Below are 20,102 nucleotides of genomic sequence, written 5' to 3' on the forward strand. Positions count from 1 at the left end.
AGTCTTGCGGACGATATAGCAAGTCCATAAACCACCACTTGTGCACTCACAAAGTTTTTGGAATTGTCCTTAGAACCAGCAATGCTGTTATCCAGTCCCTTGCTCAATTATTAACACACGTGCAAACACTAACAGTCCCTACTTCTCACGTATTGTCCATATACTATGACCAACAGAAATGTGTGCAGTGAAATGTAACTTACAAGTTACTTAATTTGATGAACTGGTGTCAATTACAATTTTATAACATAAGAATACAATAACAAAGGTACAAAATACATCATTAAAGAACATAACAATACAGATAACATTTGTGGTAATGCAGGCATTACAGAAGAATCGAAATAACATATACATCAGTGTTACAGGAATTATGACATAAGTAAATACATAAAAGATCAGAATAACTTTTGAAACATCAACTTCACACATGAGCATTAAAACAAAACAATATAAATAATGTCTAAACATCTTTACAAAGTAAATAACATCTTATCAGAAAAATTCTACAACATAAATCTTACTAGCTAAACACTTAAAGACAGGAAAAAGACAAATACACAAGGGTACATAAACACATAGCGGAATAATACAAAAGGAAAGTCAGGGTTCGTTTTCAATGTGACATTTGCTGCTGCAGTCCGACCCAAAACTTCGTTCTGTAGATCTTTCCCCTTATTTCAACATTTGTTTCCACCAAAAAAAGTCCTATCCAAGCATACTTTCTGTATTCTGTTCACATCCTCTTTCAAAATTCTTTTTTGGCCAAACCATTTTCTTATAGCTTCCCAATGCATTTCTTCCAATTCATCACAACTCGTTCTCACATATAGCCTACCCCATCTTAAGCTAACTTAAATCTACTGAGCTCAGATGCTAAACTGAGGGACGAGGCAATGCAGCAGCACAAAACAATTAACACAAACAGCAATGACAAAATAACGGAAATTGGCAAAGCAAGCTACAGTAAATCTAAATTACCAAGTAAATGCAACATTACAACTAATATGAGCCAATGTGCAGCAACAAGAAAAATAAATCAGTAGTAAAACTAGCTTAACAGAGTAATACAAAGTGAAATTTAGTAGCACTATGCCTGGCAAACAGCAGCAGCAAATGCTATAACTTATATCTAAACATGACAGAGCTGAAGCAGCAAAAATATTACAGTACAAATGGCCATGTTTAATACCTATGTCACATCTTAATACTAGAGTGATGCATCACAATTTATTCTACAAAAGAAATTACCAAGTACTTGAAAACAAAATTATGTATGCAGTTACTGTTATTAATCCCTTCTTATTGTTCTTTCCATTCCAAGTGCTCCTTTTTCGAAGAATATGGATCATAAAATAATTATTTAATAGATCTGTTGACAGAAAGTGTTCACATTAGCAAATGCATTTAAGTTTATTTTATAAAACCAATGCTGGAACACAGCTGGAAAACAGATATCAAATGAAATAAGCAATTATGCAAACCAAAGCATAAAAACATCATTCAACAGCTATGTGGCATTTCATAAGTCAGTAGAAATTCTCTCAATTCTCGTAGAAAGACACTTGTCATAATCAGGTGTGCAGATGTACGAATATTTCCCATCAATTCATAAGCATTTCAGTAAGTAGCACAAAGTACGAGTAATCATGTTTCCAAGTAATGAGCGTGTCGTATTTGGAATGCTTTCTGCAAAGAAATGTCAATAGCGAGGATAATGGACTTTTTCTTTTCTCCACCTGTGCCTCTGAAAGGCACACACTAATGGCTTTTTTCCAGGCAGGAGGTACAGATGGGCGTCCACGACGCATTACGTGAAGGTCACTTAACTTTCTTACCGAAATATTTACGACAGCAGTGACAGTCTCATATAGAAATTTCACAGGTCGAGAATTTGCGTTAGAAATGTGCAGAAACAAAATCCTGTAAATATAACAGTGTCCAAAAAATTTTCGCCGGCGTTGTGATACATTTACGCATTTATACACATTTCATAACTCTTAAAGTACGATTCTTGGTTTCCAACATCCTTTTTCACAAGTCAGAGTCCCTAACCACTACTCCTTATTCCTTACCTTATTACACATATACATATTCATCAACACGTCTTCAATATTTCATCATAATAAATACATAGCATAATCAGATTCCTCATATAGCATCATCTCATTGATCATAAACATACCTCAATGGCATAATACACATCGTCGTCATAATAATAACATCATAACAGATCAATCACATCTCAAAATCGTCACAGCTCTCTGAATATTTTAAAATCTAAAAAAAATTCTCTGCTCATTTCAGTAGTGTCATCTACCTCAAATGTACTTTAAAAATCATGATCCCATACCAAATACATCATTCAAAGCTGTCTAAGTAGCACAATGGTTCTGAAAAATATGAAGGGCTACACAGTACTGACAAAATATAATTTCATAAGTGTGAATTTATCCAGCTGTGTAACTGCGTAAACATTTCTCACTGACGTAGTAAAAAAAATGTTTGTTTCTCTGTTAAATAATCAGATAGCTGTGTAATTCCGTGTTAGAGGAATATGGTACCGATGTGTAAAGTTGTATAAGCAAATACCATATTAGCTAGGGCTTCTTGTACTTGCCAAACACATGGTACACAAAGTAGGTGTGTACCCCCCTGACGATTAATGTAATTATACCCTCAGGTGTTACAGATTACAGCAATTGAATGAAATGTATCACGGAAAACCTTTGTAACATTGTAATTCAAAAATCTTTAAAAATAAATGTTTTAAGTACAAAATTAATCAATAAAATGCGTGTCCTGTAGCGCTAAATGTGCATCTTGATGTAAGATAATTCCGTGGAAGTGTCGTAGTTATCGTCCTCTGTAAGCAAAGTTCTGCTGAAGTCAATGTACTTACCTCATCATAAACGAAAGTGAAATGCTTTGCGTATAGATATCATAGTTATTACGTACCTTACCGTGATCAAGAAAGTACTATAATGTAATGTATTGTTGTGCTACGGAAAAGGCTATCTCATTGTAGCTATACCACAAAAGTTACTACTAAAACATGTTTTACTTTGCAGAAGAATTCAGAAAAACTGTGCAGATATAAAACAGATACACCGCAAAAGCAGCTTTGTAAATTGTCACTCATTAGTAGCGTCGTGATAAAATCGTGTAGTTGTCACATAAACTAACCACTGTGTCATCTGGTATCTCACAGAAAGTACTTTAAATCCAGAATTTATTTTCAAGTAAACCAAAATGTTGCATTAAAATCTCATTAGCAGTATATGTTCTAAGTATGTAAGCCTTATAGTCGTTACGTAATCGTGCAACTAACAAGCAAGAATGTACACACACAATAACACTGAGTTGTCTGTTCACCATAACAATGCATTCGTAATTTCTGTTACATATGTTCTCTTGGTTCGTGGCTGGATATTTAACTTCAAACATTGTTGCATGTTAACAGTTTCTTAAGTCTGACAAAGCATACTAGAAATGTGAAGTGAAAAATATTATGGCAAAGACTAAGTTAAAAAGCAGATTATCTTTCAATAAACGGTTTTACATGTGAAATGTGGTGCAATCCTTTACTCTTCCTAGTACGCAGAGTTTCAACTTCAACGCAATTATCATGTGGTATACGTCGGTAAAGAATACGGAATTTTGCTCAAGGTTAGCGTCTATGTTATTTTTCTCTGAGCCAGCCGGTGCACGTGGCTGCCTGCGGTGCGAGTCATTGTCTGTCTCTTTGTTGGCGCACGTCGTTGTTGGGATTAGGAGACCTAACTTCTACAAATTCACCTTGTCGAGAGTGCCCTGCTCTGTTTGAATCTCGCCAGTTCTGATGCAATTCAGGTCTGTCGTTTTGTCGGTAGTTTACATAGTTTCTTGTTTGTCGGTCATGTGGTGGAGAGTATCTCCCAGAATCGTAACTGCGTGGTGGACCGTTGCGTCTGAAGTTATTCTGTCTCCTGTGATAATAGTAGTTCTGGTTGCCATATTGTCTGCTTCTACGATTGTCTCTGTTATAATCATTACTACGGAAATGCGATCTTTGTCTGTAACTATTACTCTGCCAGTAGTTGTCATATGGGTGGTGTCCGTTTTGTTCACGATTTGTGTTGTGAGAATAGCCTTGTCGTGTCCATTTATTATTTCTGTCATCGCGGAATTGCGATGGATGTGACCTGTAATTGTTGTATTCCTGCTTTCGCGTCCCGCAATTGTCAGTGTCAATTTCCAGTTCTTAAACAGTCCCTGAAAAGCTTCAGTGTCGTCTTTGCGACGTCCTGCTAAATAATATGTCGTAAATGTTCAGGTAATTTGATTAAGCAAATGCGGATGAGTTCTGAAGGGCTGTATGGGTTTGAAAGATATTGATTCTTATGCAACATGTCTTCAAAATATTTGACAAGACTGGAAAATTCAGATTGTTCAAAGTGTTTCATCATTATGATGCCATGTTTTACTCAGTCTTGTGTAGCTTGAGACCAATACGCTGAGAGGAAGGCATGATAAAATTCTCCTTCACTGTGACAATCGTGAATGACCGATCGCATTCTTGCAGCTGGTTCATTCTCCAAGTAGCCACATATAAATTCTAATCTATGCTCTAACGACCAGTTGGGAGGAAAACAATGAGAGAATTGATGAAGCCACGTTTGTGGATGAATGTCGTTGCCGGAATTCTTAAATGTTTTGAATTTACGTGTAGTAATAAACAGCTTATAGTCAAAATCGTCATGTCGGCGAGTCGCATATCGGTCATTGTTACGTCGTGTCGGCGGTTCCATCTCAAAATTCGGTGCACCTTGCCAATTTCTTTCATAATTTCCGAAATGCCCTGTGTTAGTATTTTGTGACTTTTCCATATTTCTAAGTTCCTCTTCCGGTGTTGGAGCGCGAGTGACCTCTGAAATATGTAATTTTTGTATTACTTGTGCCAACTGATCTTGTACTTCCCGAATTTCTCTTTTGTACTGTGTATTGATTTGATTTTGATTTTGTTTGAATTTTCTAATTTGTTCATACTCTTCAGTGTCAGTGAAGGGTACAGGTCTTGTGTCATTTAGATCATCATCTACCTTTGTAGATAAATTATTTAGCTGATCTGAAAGTTCGACTACTTTCTCTGATAATGAACTAATTTCCTCCATGTGTCTTTCTGAACCAATTTTCAGAGTATCTACTGTGTCCTTTAAGTTTTCCTGAGTTTTTGCAAGTTTCATAACCAAATCGGCAGATGCAAGTGAGTCAGTTTTAGCTTGCAAGGTCTCATGATTTTGATGAACAATAGTTTGCAGTTCTTTTATGGCTGCTTCGTGATTCTGTAATGCATTTTCATGCCACGAAAAAATAGGTTGGAAATGCTCAAAAATTTGTGTTTTTACGTCATTACAGACTTTTTGACACTTCGATTCAATTTTATGTAACTCTGTGGTTAAATCTTCACGTGTTTGTTTAAGTATGGTGTCTAACTTCTGAAGCTTTTGCTGTGTTTGTCTCTGATTTTGTTCCAAGGTGTCTAACTTTTGAAGATTTTGTTCCATTGTGTCTAACTTTTGAAGATTTTGTTCCATTGTGTCTAACTTTTGAAGATTTTGTTCCATTGCGTCTAACTTTTGAAGCTTTTGCTGTGTTTGTCTCTGATTTTGTTCCATTGTGTCTAACTTTTGAAGCTTTTGTCCCATTTGTTGCATTAATTGTAATAACAATGCACTGGTGCCTGAAACATGTTCCTCAGTGCTTTTCAGCTTGACAAGTGGAAAATGTGTCTTGACTCATTTGAGAAAACGGTGAGTACCCAAAACCTGAGTCAACAGTATTTGCAATATTGTGTTCTGTCATTCCCGATTTCTGGGTCGAGCTGTTGCCGACCGATCGATCGATAATGCTTCCCTGTTCACTACCTGTTTCACTGTCTACATTATTTGACGCCCGCTCCATTTCCCTATGCACAGTTACCGAATTACTACTTTGAATGTCTGTTAATTCATTACACAGTGGTGCTGGTAAGCTACGCTCGTCGTCACTATTATTTCTCAGTTTACTTTGGAGCCTAGTGTTACGTTTTTCACACGCCGTTATTGTCACAATATTTCACACGATAACACAGAAAAGCACAATTTGAAGAGCAAAAATAAGAGAACACATTAACATAGCGCTGAAAATAATATCTAGTTAATTGCAAGCGCAGCTGCGAAATACTTGGTGCAAATTTACATGTGTACCACAACTGTTTTACTGTACAACAGTGAAAGACTGCAAATACAAAGGAGATTCTCTCTACAATTACGCGCTAGCAATAAATAAAACCTACACTAATTACACAAACTACAAGAAATAATCAGATGATTCCAGGTTCGAATCCTGGCAGGGTCGCCATATGAAATGTCCCCTTTGAAAAATTATACAAGACTGTGCTTAAACTGACACACAATATTTTTTAGCGCAATGCAATCTAACTTTCAATGATCCCTACAAAAGCATGGCCTTGATTAACATTAACCTATACCTTTCACAAATCACTTACCTCACAAAAATCTTTGTTACTCGAACTACTGCAATACAACGAGCACCACTACTGCCAGCTAAATAAATGATTCGAACTATGGAAGGCACTAACTACTGATAGGCATAGTTAGCAAATGAAAGATTTTAATAGAGAACAAACAATGTATTTACCTTAATAGTCATCAAAAGTCATGGTATATATAGCAGATCATGACATCCAGTCTTACAAATTTCAAAACTCCGCCATCTCTCTCCCCACATCCACCACTGCTGGCGGCTCACATCCAACTGCGCAACGCTACGCGCTGTTAACATCCAGCTGCCCAACACTACAATGGCAGACAACAATTCAAACTACCCACAGACTGCACACAGCACAGCCAGTGATTTTCATACAGAGCGCTACGTGGCGTTACCAATAAGAAAACCTAAAGAGCCTACTTACAGTATGTTGGAAAGTTCTCTTGATGTTGCGCTACTGAAGGTTTCGCATTTTATTTTACCCAGTTTGGCCTCGGTGCTGTTTAATACGTTCTTGTACTGCCCTTCCACTTTCGCCTGTATACATACTGCCACAGCTACACGTTACTTCATAGATTCCTGCAGCGTGGAGGTAATCAGGTGGATTCGTTCTGCGTCGGAAAAATCCTGTTTATGCTTCCAGTAACTATGGTAACGGTGGGTAACTTAGAAGAGTGATAAGGTCCCTCCTCCTTCATCTTATCAGCACAATTAATAATATTTCATTTGAAAACTGTACGTACGGGTAGACCACTAGAGCCTTTTCTTTTGTATGTCCATCCTTTTAGCAGGAGGTCTCTGGGACGGCGGCCGTTTACTATCGTGTCAAGTAAATAAAAAGATCTACAGCCGTCCTTATGATTGTATTTTATTTTGTCGCTACCAGTTTCAACCCTTCAGTGCGTCGTCTTCAGGCTGTTTTTGCTGCGATACAGGTTGATATGATCCCCATGCATACCATATCTGTTGCCAGCTTTACTGGATTGGCAGATAACGCTGACAACAATCTGATATGCATGTGGATCATATCAACCTGTATTCGCATAAAAAACAGCCTGAAGATGACGTACTGAAGCACTGAAACTGCTAGCAACAAAATAAAATAAAATTATAAGGACGGTTGTAGGTGTTTTTATTTACTTGTCACATTAGAGCCCTTGGCCCTCAATGTATTCTTTAAAGAAATCAGTTTCGTTTGCAAGCTGTTATGGTCACTGATGGCAGTGTGTTGAGTACTGCATGCTTCTGGGATGGGTGGTGGCAGAAAGTGGAATCTATATGCAAGAGATGGAAAAAAAGAAACACCAAAAATACAACAATTACCAACAATAATACCATTACTATTGAAAACAATTTTCAGTCCTCTAGAAAAGGATAAATACAGGTCCGACATGGTTTAAAAGGGAATCTCACACCATTCTCCCTTCAAAACAGTGGCGAATTCCTGTTCCGACAGTGCAGGTGGATAGCAATCACACATCTTTCTCTCCAAGCGAGAACACAGAAGCTCGATAACACTGACATCTGCTGACTGGTGGATAGAGGAGACGCGACAGTTTATTCTCGTAATCACAAAATCAGGCCGGCCGGAGTGGCCTAGCGCTTCTAGGCGCTTCAGTCAGGAACCGTGTGACCGCTACAGTGGCAGGTTCGACTCCTGCCTCGGGCATGGATGTGTGTGATGTCCTTAGGTTAGTTAGGTTTAAGTAGTTCTAAGTTGTAGGGGACTGATGACCACAGATGTTAAGTCCCATAGTGCTCAGAGCCATTTGAACCACAAAATCAGTTCTGGACGGTGCGAGCTGAATGAAAGGAGGTCCTGTCCTTTTGGAACACACATCACCATTAGAGAGCAAACATTGGGTCGTGCGATGAACCAAAATGGTCATATAAGCCTTGGCAGTAATGGAACTTTGCAGAGTACCCATGGGCCCATGAAATACAATAATACGGCTACCCAAATCATCGCTGAACCTCCGCCGTGTTTCACTCTTGGGACGTAAACTCGACCAGAATCTGGAAACTCTAAGACCAAATGACAATCTACCAATTTCTCCATAGTCCAGGTTTCACGGCTTCGGCACCATGTTTTCCTGTGGCGGGTGTTTTCATCCCCGATGAGTGTTTTTTTTTTTATTTCATTTTATTTTATTTTTTTTTTTTATGTGCGTTGGCAGGGGCTCTACCTCCGGAGGAGGTTGGTCCCTCAAGTGTGCGGGGTAGGTTTTCTTACTGGGGACACCATTTATTTGAAAAAAATGGGACACCTTGTATTCATTTGAGAGCCTTTGGGCACGGTTTATTGGTCCTTGAGGCCCACAGTCTTGGAGTCTTACAGTACGCCCCGCAACTTTCTGCTTCTGCAGCTCTCTTCGTGTTGTTTTGGTGCAGATAGCGTCGCTATTGCGAAATTCAGTTCTATAGTGACTTTTGCAGTACAGAGTGAGGTGGCGCACACTGGACTCGCGAAGGTGGACTCACATTCGGGAGGACAAAGGTTCAAACCCGCGTCCGGCCATCCTGATTTAGGTTTTCCGTGATTTCCCTAAACCACTCCAGTGAAATGCAGGGACGGCTCCTTTGAAATGGCACGGCCGACTTCCTTCTCCATCCTTGCTTAATTCGATGTGACCGATGAACTCGCTGTTTGGTCCCCTTTCCCAAATCACATCTGCTTCTACATCTACATGGATACTCTGCAAATTACATTTAAGTGCCTGGCAGAGGATTCATCTAACCACCTTCACAATTCTCTATTATTCCAATCTCGTATAGCACGCGGAAGTAAAGCACCTGTATCTTTCCGTACGAGCTCTGATTTCCCTTATTTTATCGTGGTGATCGTTCCTCCATATGTAGGTCGGTGTCAACAAAATATTTTCGCATTCGGAGGAGAAAGTTGGTGATTGGAATTTCGTGAGAAGATTCCGATGCAAAGAAAAACGCCATACCTTTAATGATGTCCAGCCCAAACCCTGTATCATTTCAGTGACACTCTCTCCCATATTTCGCGATAATACAAAACGTGCTGCCCTTCTTTGAGCTTTTTCGATGTACTGCATCAATCCTCTTTGGTAAGGATCCCACACCGCGCAGCAGTAGTCCAGAAGAGGAGAGACAAGCGTAGTGTAGGTAGTAGGTCTGTTACATTTTCTAAGTGTCCTGCCAATAAAACGCAGTCTTTGGTTAGCCTTCTCCAAAACATTTTCTATGTGTTCCTTCCAATTTAAGTTGTTCGTTATTACAATACCTAGGTATTTAGTTGAATTTACGGTTTTTAGATTAGACTGATTTATCGTGTAACCACATTTTAACGAGTTCCTTTTAGCACTCATGTGGATGACCTCACACTTTTCGTTATTTTGGCTCAACTGTCACTTTTAGCGCCATTCAGATATCTTTTCTAAATCGTATTGCAGTTTGGTTTGGTCTTCTGGTGACTTTATTAGTCGATAAACGACAGCGTCATCTGCAAACAACCGAAGACGGCTGCTCAGATAGTCTCCCAAATCATTTATATAGGTAAGGAACAGCAAAGGGCCTATAACACTACCTTGGGGAACGCCAGAAGTAACTTCTGTTTTACTCGACGACTTTCCGTCAGTTACTTAGAACTGTGACCTCTCTGACAGGAAATCACAAATCCAGTCACATACCTGAGACAATATTCCATAAGCACGCAATTTAACTACAAGACGCTTGTGTGGTACAGTGTCAAAAGCCTTTCGGAAATCCAGAAATACGGAATCGATCTGAAATCCCTTGTCAATAGCACTCAACACTTCATGTGAATAAAGAGATAGTATTGTTTCACAGGAACGATGTTTTCTAAACCCATGTTGACTGTGTGTCAATAGACCGTTTTCTTCGAGGTAATTCATAATGTTCGAACACCATATATGTTCTAAAATCCTGCTGCATTCGGCGTTAACGATATGGGCCTGTAATTTAGCGGATTACTCCTACTACCTGTCTTGAATATTGGTGTGACCTGTTGAACTTTCCAGTCTATGGGTACGGATATTTCGTCGAGCGAACGGTTGTATATGATTGTTAAGTAAGGAACTAATGCATCAGCATACTCCGAAAGGAACCTAATTGGTATACAGTCTGGACCAGAAGACTTGCTTTTATTATTTTAAGTTGCTTCATTACTCCGAGGATATTTACTTCTATGTTACTCATGTTGGCAGCTGTTCTCGATTCCAATTCTGGAATATTTACTTCTTCTTCTTTTGTGAAGGCATTTCGGAAGGCTGTGTTTAGTAACTCCGCTTTGGTAGCACTGTCTTCGATAGTATCTACATTGCTATCGTGGAGATCAGTCAACCAACGAACTTTTGCAGCTGTTGTACTCTTTTCTTTCGCCACAATCTTTTTCAATGGCACTCTGCCACGATCACTCAACACAGTCATCCGCTTTGTGAACTTACTGAATGACGTTTCTCCGCTTTCCGTGTATGCGATATCAATCTTCTGTGCGTTCCGCCTCTTGAAACACCACTCACTTCGGTTACCTTTTTTGCAGAAGCACCCACCATACTAGCAGCAACAGTTTTTCCGAATTAGAATTCACTTAATTGGGACATAATGCTGACACAAAACGTAAAACACTGATCTGACGACGGCTGACACTTGCAACGTATCGAGGACGTGGCGTAGGAGCCGTTCGTGGTCAGAGTCTGTCAATTCCTGTCGTGAGCCCATAATCACATCGTAAACCTTTTCACATAAATCCCTGGAGTACAAATGACAGCTCCGCCAATGCACTGCCCTTTTATGCCTTGTGAACACGATACTATGTACATACCGATAATCCATGGCTTCTGTCACCCAGGTGTATGTCCTAGAACTACCGTAAATTTAACGTCGCACACAGGGGTATTTCGCCCGAAAAGCTGACCAAAAGTCCGTATTTAAAATGCGAATAATTCTCGGAATTCGCCATGTCCTGTGATAGTCAAATAGATGGGGCAGTGTTGACGCAGCATTGTTTTTGCGTATTGTGCATTAATAGGCGCTGGAGTAAGTCTTAATCTACGTCACGCCCATAACGCACGTGAAGTTTCTCATTTGGCTTGTAACTCTCTGTGTCTCTGGATGTTCTAACGTGTGTTCTTACTTGAAACGTGTGAAAATCGATATGGATTCCAACCATCAGCGTTTGTAGGCCTACTGTTATTTATAACTGTTGTCATTTATAGTATTTAGTATTTTGATTAGTAATAATTCGTTTCAAGTTAACCTGTGAAGCAAAGATAACATATTTTGTTTGTACAACAATGTAGTGGTTTTGTTATAGTTCAGGGTGTTTCCCTGCATAAATTTGAATAAAGTATAATAGAATAATCATTTGACTACTGGGTACTGTAGAACGTAGCCGCAGAATACCGCCGATATATTTTATACTATTTATTTACTTTAAATTTGTGCTTATCCTAGGCCCTTCGAGCCACAAAATTATGACAAGAAAAGGTCTCTATGACATTATAAAGAGATGTTCTTGAAACAATTTCATAAACAAAATGGATTTTATGTAAAATTATGTATTATCATACCCTACTTCCCCTGACGAAGAAAAGACAAATTTTAAACATAAACTGTCATACATAATGTCACAATTAAAGAAAAGATGGCTTGCTTCACATAAAGTTGAAAGCAACTTCTTAAAAAAGAATCATAATTGGCTGCAAAATATCACTGAAATTCCTTGTAACAAAACTCGAGTTGGTCGACCAACAAAATCGTTCGTAGAGTTAAGCGAACGCAGCAAAAGGCGTAAGACACAGCACTTGAGAGAACATTTTGAAGCTACAGAAGTAACGTATGCTAGTGAAATGATGCTCCGAGATTCTGGAAATGTTGAGGGTTCCAAAGTGGTGAAAGATGTTACTTCATCCCGTACACGAGGAGCTAAATGCAGACAAGCACTGGGCCGCATTCGCAGGAGAGACTTACAAGAAAGAACACGACTTTCACCTATCCATGCCTTATCTATCTTTGTGGAAGCCTCACTGACGAGGAAATAATACGAAATAACACGAACAGGTGCTAAAAAGGTCTATCCCTGTTACAGTGTCATTCAAGAAGCTAATAAGCAGTGCTACCCTGTGACTGAATCCTATCATGTACTGCACATGCGCGGAGATTCAACTGCAAGCCTTGCTTAATCACACGAGTCAGCGATTAACATCATATGTAGAGGAGATTTTAAGTGATTTTCTGTATGATGACATAAATTCATTGGAACTTATTTATAAATGGAGTTGTGATGGTTCACAGCAAGTTCAGTTTAAACAAAAATTTGAAAACAGCCATGATTCTGATTCGAACATATTTCAGTCATCTGTAATGCCTCTGCAACTCATTAGTCGCAAGAACAAAGACCTCATTGTTTGGAAAAATCCAACACCATCATCATCTCGCTATTGCAGACCGATAAGAATTAGATTTATTCATGAAATAAGTGATGTTACTAATGAGGAAATAGGTTATATCAATAGTCAAATTAAAACATTACAGGAAACAAAGATTTCAAGAACAGAGGGTGATTTATCCATAAAACATACATTGCTGATGACCATGGTAGATGCAAAGGTCTGCAATGCAGCAACGGACACAGCATCAACATTGAGATGCTACTTTTGCAAGGCTATCACAAAAGACTTCAATGATTTGTCAAAAATCAAAGAGGTAAACACAGAATCTCTTCGGTTCGGTCTGTCTGTACTCCATGCCCGAATTAGGTTTTTCGAATTTTTGTTCCATTTGTCATAGAAAATAAACATCAAGAAATGGCAAATTCGTTCAAAAGTGGAAAGGAAAATTGTTCAAGAGAGGAATAAAGACGTACAAGAGAAATTTAGAAATCGATTAGGATTAATAATTGATGTTTCCAAGCAGGCTATGGAAATAGCAATGATGGAAACACGAGTAGAAGGTTTTCTGCAGACCTTGAAACATCTGCAGAAATAACAGGTGTCGATCTGCAACTCATCTATCGATTCAAGGTAATTAGCCGGCCGGTGTGACCGTGCGGTTCTAGGCGCTTCAGTCTGGAACCACGTGACCGCTACGGTCGCAGGTTCGAATCCTGCCTCGGGCATGGATGTGTGTGATGTCCTTAGATTAGTTAGGTTTAAGTAGTTCTAAGTCCTAGGGGACTGATGACCACAGCTGTTAAGTCCCATAGTGCTCAGAGCCATTTGAACCATTTTTTCAAGGTAATTCTAGAACGCATTTCCAGTGGATATAAGATAGACATCGGTAAATTTTCTGCTTATACTGTTGAAACTGCAAGAATGTACGTTGAATTATATCCATGGTATCCTATGTCTCCCACCGTTCACAAGGTTTTGGTGCACAGCCCAACTGTCATCGAACATGCCCTCTTACCCATAGGCAGTTTATGAGAAGAAGCAGCCGAGGTCCACAATAAGCACTTCCGTTTGTACAGACGAAGTTTTGCCCGGAAATTCTCACGGGAAGCATGCAGTTTGGATATACTGAACAGGCTGGTACTGACATCTGATCCATTGATAACAGGTATGAAACAGACGCCAAGGAAAACCAGCAAACCTTTCTTAGCAGAGACATTACATTTACTTCTCCCAAGTGAAGAAGGTGTTAGGCATGTCCCTCAAGGTGAAAACGAAGATGAAGAGGTGGTCTCAAGTGAAACACATCGCTATGATAAATAAGGCTGGGATGCATAATCTGAATAACTAATAGTCTTATAATTATCAATTAAACAATGTAATAAACATACCTTAATTTTGATCATTTCATTCTATCAAATATGCAAATCCATTACTATTCTAAAAATATGTTGTATATGGTCTCACAGTGCAAAAAATGTAAGAAAATAATTTTAGTCAACTTTTTGTACCAAATAGCCCTCTGTGCGTCGGACGCAACAATTAGTGGTCAGTGTGTGAGAAATATTTATTAAATTAATAATCAATTAAAAATAAACTACCTGTCGTGGACAGAAATACCCACAAAACCTATTGATGTGGAGTCGTTAACATAGGGCTTACACTCAGTAAGAGTGGTCATTTTAAATAATCTGTCGGTGTCAGCATATATTTCAGAAACCATACGTCGTCATAAGAGCAGAAGCTTGAACAGATCACCCTACATCTCTAAATATTTGACTTTTAATGAAGGCCACAGATGATTGCTGGCTTGCATGAGTGCAGTCAGTAGTTCAACACTTGCACGTCTATTCCCCGAATACACCTCCGCAGCCTTCTCTAATTCCTGTCATCTGTGTCCCGTAGTGCTCCACAGTTACCTCGGCGCCAGTTGTGGGTAGCGCCACTTGGCCGTACACTTGTGCAACACGTCACAAAGGGACAAGGGACGCACGCCATAAGGCGAGTGTAACTGCGACCACATTTAACTGGACCGCAAGACAAACAGCCTCACTCTCCGCAGTAGCACGGGGCTCTTGGCGATGTGGCCTCTTTGCCCGACGACCAGTACGTTGTGTTCCGTTGACAACCACACATCGGCAACGCCGTTTCAGATGGTGCCAAAAGATTAGTGGGTGATCCAACGAGGAGTGGGGTCACCTGCTCTTCTCAGACTCTGAGTAGCGATTGCGAGAGGGGAGAACACTTAATGCGCCCAGGAACGTCGTCGAACGGGACCGTTCTGTTGCTCCAGGTGTTATGGCGTGGGGAATCGTAATATTTGATAGCAGTACACTCATTCGCCAACTCCTTCCCTATCTGCGTCTTTTCAGGGGTGCTTTTGGCCATGATTTTTGTTGCGAACGCATTGAAGAGTGCAGGGGAAGAGCTCTTGGATCGAGAGAATATTCGGAGAATGGATGAGCCTGCCGTTCCCCAGGCTTAAACCCCAACTAGCACGCGTTCGAAAGACGTATTGTAGCACGTCCACAAGCACCAACGACCATCTAAAACAGTTGTCAACCGCGCTGGTGGATGAATGGAACGCCCTACTACAAGAACTCATTACTAACCTTGTGGCCATCACGGGAACACGCTGCAGACTATCCATTGCCATCTGGGGTTATTAAGAACCACGCCCTCCCTTTGTAAGTCCGGGAGACCATCATAAATAGCCTTGACTTCAGTGTAATTATTGTCTTTGAATGAATTTGCCATTTGTGTTCGTCTCGTTGCGTCTTTCTTTCAGTTATCTTCTGTACCATACTGTAGCAGCTGCTTCTAAGTTTGGTCCAAGTTCCATCCAGCTAAGTTATTTGGCAGTGACAAGTCCCGTGAAAGTTCCTTTCGTCCTAAAGTTTTGCACACCAGTGTAACATGCCGTAAGTAATATGTTGTGCAAATATCTGGTAATATCAGTAATTTATGATACAAAGTGAAATAGCCAGGTATGTTTGTTCGTGGGTGGAAGAACTGCCAGAATACGTCTCACACGTGGAGTACTGAGAAACTGTGGTTCGTAGGTGGAAGTTAACGTCCGTAAAAATATTTTGATGACAGTACTTGAGTAGTTCTATGGTCTAAGGCATCCAAATAAAGTGATGTATCTTGACACACCGAAAGTCTGAATGCGGACGTAGGTAAATAATGGGAACCATAGACAGGTCTTGAGATCCTTATCAGATATGTGGTGGGAACTATATTAATTGAAACAAAACATAGAATTCCCATTCTTTATCAAATTTTATTTGATTTGTACAGATAATCGGTTTAGGCTTTATAGTCACCATCAACATGTACAAGAGAAAAATAGAAATATTGGAAAGGTTCACATAGATAGGCAGCCTCTCCGAAACTGAGGAACAGTCAAAAAACCCTCTTTCATGGGGTAATCCTCGTATACAACACCATGTAGATTAAGCAAAACATACTTAAGGGGAGAGTGCTTCAAGTAAGATACTTGAGGCGAGCAATGGCTTTGCATCACACCTATTACCACTCTGTTGCAAAGCTATGTCTCCAACAACCTGCCCTACAGAAAAATTTCTTCTTGAGATTTTGGGAAGAACGAAGTGTTTCTTATGCGTATACAGACAGATTACTAAGAATACTAGAGTTTGCTACATTTTACACATCTCATTGTCGAAAATGGAATAATGAAATGGTGAAGCAATTATCGCATATAAGAAGAAAGGTAAAACTAATGGCGCAAAGATGTAAGATACCAGAAATAGACTGGTGAAGGCAAAAATAGTTTTACTTCACAGAAAAGCTGCGCCAAATACTATCATTGAAGGAGAAAGCTTCTGACATCGTTTGTTTTGGGCACAGGATTATATGGGTGTGGAACATTAACTATGAGAAAACTGCCTAAATAAAGAACAAGATGGATATGAAACGTAGTGCTACAGTATGACTTTTGAGACAAGGTCTATAGAACCCATCAGCTGAACGTATTATGGCATCTGGGAGTAGTTTATCCTGCACTGCGAAGTCAGAACGGAGCAGAAATAGTAGCGATAATTAAAATAGTAGTATGTAAAATAAAATTTCAAGAATGTCGCTTTTTTTCAGATTTGTGTTATTTGATCGTTCAGATAATGGGTGAGGGGCTCAGAGATTACTGATGGTGAATTTGCTTTCGATCACTGTTTCGCCATTCTCGTTCGCTTATTACGATTTGGCAATTATATCTTACGTATAGCTTCATTTTAATTTCGCACCGTCAAGTACGTTATTTGTCACTTACAACGAACGGCAGGATGATAAACTTGTGTTTTCAGCTCTTTGGTTACCCACGACACAAACACGAAAAAAGAAATTCGAAAAGAGTTTTTTTATGGACACAATGCAGCTGTACATCTTTTGAATCTCATTTATACTTTTGTTCGTGAACGCGCTTTCGAAATAAAACTCTGCAACGCAAATGAAGATCAAAGGCAGCGCAGTTGAACTGCATGTTACTTTCCGCGCGGTGCGACATGTCCACGCTTTACAGTTTCATATGCGTAATTCTATTTCCAGGCAGAAGCATCGCTCCCCCTTTCATATCGTTTCTCGTTTTTGCTCGGCGCTCTCTGCACTATTTTTCCCCTTTTTGTGCCGCCCCCACCCCCTCTCCGCCACACCCTGGACCGTCGCCCCTCGGGCGGAACGGTGTTATGCCGCAATTCGTCCGGTGAGCGATAGGTCAGCTGGGGTACGCTCTGACCTTTTGACCTGGGAGTTAATTAAAATTCTTTTACTGTCCGTGCGTCACCAGATAATTTCGAGGCTTGCCCACTTGGAAATTTTGGATGTCGGAGAAATTCCTTTGAAATGTCGTGTGATACATACAAATTGATTCGTATCACTCATTTGCTCACCTTCTCTTCGTCTCCCACTTACCTACCTGTCTGTCTGTATCCCTCTCGCTCCCTCTACTTTCTATCACAAAGCTAATGTGGAACCAGATTTTTGTCAACAAACGTATATTAGATACTACACATTCATGTACGAATTCTAAGAACTTCTGGTTGCCGCCAGTTATTCGTTTGATTTCACGTTGTTACTTTACCATTTGGGACTGTTTAGCTTGCACTATCGGCCAACGTGAAGCATGAACTTCTTCACGTCAGATGTGAAGATGGTTTACACGTGTTGCGAAGTTTAGTACACGGTAACTGCTCTCTTATCATACAATGTCCGCGGCTCGTGGTCTTGCGGTAGCGTTCTCGCTTTCCGCGCACGGTGTCCCGGGTTCGATTCCTGGTGGGGTCAGGGATTTTTCTCTGCCTTGAGATGATTGGGTGTTGTGTGTCTTTCATCATCATTTCATCCTCATTCACTCGCCAGTCGCCGTAGTGGCGATAAAGAAGTTGTGGAGCGGCGGCCGAACCACCCCGCGAGGGGTCTCCCACCCACCAATGCCATACGCTCATTATTATTATTGTACCATGAAAATAACACAGTGATAACACAGTTGCAGATTTTAAAACATTCAAAAAAGGAAGTAAAAATGCTACATTGTTTTATTTTCTATAGTTTTATTTGCTTGTTATCATAAACTAAACGTTTGAGTTAAGGTTTTGATGGTGTTCAGGACAAGCTTTCGCATAATGTTTTTATGGTTCCGTAACTCAAAGCTGAAAACGGAACAATTAGATGGTCATTTTGTTATCCGTCTGTCTTTGTGGCCGACAGTTAATAAACCTTATTCTCAGGAACCGGTAGATAAACAAACTTGAAATTTATCCTATAGAAGACAAGGATTTCTGGACTGAAGAGTATAAAGCAATATCAACAGCAACAGAAAACTTATAACTGAAGTAGGGTTCGTTATGAAGGAAAGGCAGAGAGTGTGTGACTGCGAACAATTCAGTGACAGGGTTGTTATTATCAGAGTCGACAGCAAACTAGCACCGACAACTGTAGTTCAGTTATACATCCCAACGTCGCAAGCTGAAGATGAAGAGATGGAGAAAGTATATGAAGATCTTGAAAGGTTAATACATTACGTGAAGGGAGATGAGAATCTAATAGTCATGGGGGACTGGAAGGAGCAGAAGAAATGGTTACAGGAGAATATGAGCTAGGGACAAGGAAGGAGAGATGAGAAAGAGCGACTGGGTTCTGTAGTAAATTTCGGCCAGTAATAGCGAATACTCTGTTCAAGAACCACAAGAAGAGGAGGTATACTTGGAAAAGGCCGGGCAATACGGGAAGATTTCAGTTAGATTGCATCGTGGTAAAGTAGAAATTGCGAAATCACTCACTGAATTGTACGGCGTATCCCGGAGCAGATATAGACTTAGGTCACAATGTAGTAGTGATGAAGAGTAGGCTCAAGTTTGAGAAATTAATCACGAAGTATCAATATGCACAGAAGTGGGATACGAAAGTACTAAGGAATGACGAGATACGCTTGAAGTCCGCTAGGGCTATAGATACTGCACTAAGCAATAGCTCTGTAGGCAGTACAGATGAAGAGGACTGGACATCTCTAAAAAAGGGCAGTCATAGAAGTTGGAAAGAAAACCAGAGGTACACAGAAGGTAACTGCGAAGAAGTCAATGGCAACAGAAGAAATATTTCAGTTGATCGATGAAACACAAATCACTGAGGAATGAAATAAACAGGGAAGCTAAGACCAAATTTCTGCATGAAAAAATATGAAGAAATCGAAAAAGAAATGACTGTCGGAAGGACTGTCATATCATACAGAAAAGTCGAAACAACCTTCGCTGAAATTAAAAGCCAGCGTGGTAACATTAAGAGTGCAACGGAATTACACTGTTAATTGCAGAGGAGAGAGCGGATAGATGGAAAGAATACGTTGAAGGCCTCCATGAGGGTAAAGATTTGTCTGATGTGAAGGCCTCTATGGTGTGACAGAAGAAGGGACAGGAGTCGATTTTGGAGAGGTGGGGGATCCAGTATTAGAATCAAAATTTAAAAGAGCTTTGGAGGACATGAGATCAAATAAGGCAGAAGGTATTGACAACATTCCATCAGTATTTCTAAAATAATTAGTGGAAGTGGCAACTAAGCGACTAAACACGTTGATGTGTAGAATATATCAGTCTGGCGGCATACCATCTGACTTCCAGAAATATATCATCCACACAATTCCGAAGACTGTGTAGCGGGACTTTCGCCGCGCTACACTCGTTCCCT

Source organism: Schistocerca nitens, chromosome 4 (assembly GCF_023898315.1).
Source record: "Schistocerca nitens isolate TAMUIC-IGC-003100 chromosome 4, iqSchNite1.1, whole genome shotgun sequence".
Taxonomy (NCBI): Eukaryota; Metazoa; Arthropoda; class Insecta; order Orthoptera; family Acrididae; genus Schistocerca; species Schistocerca nitens.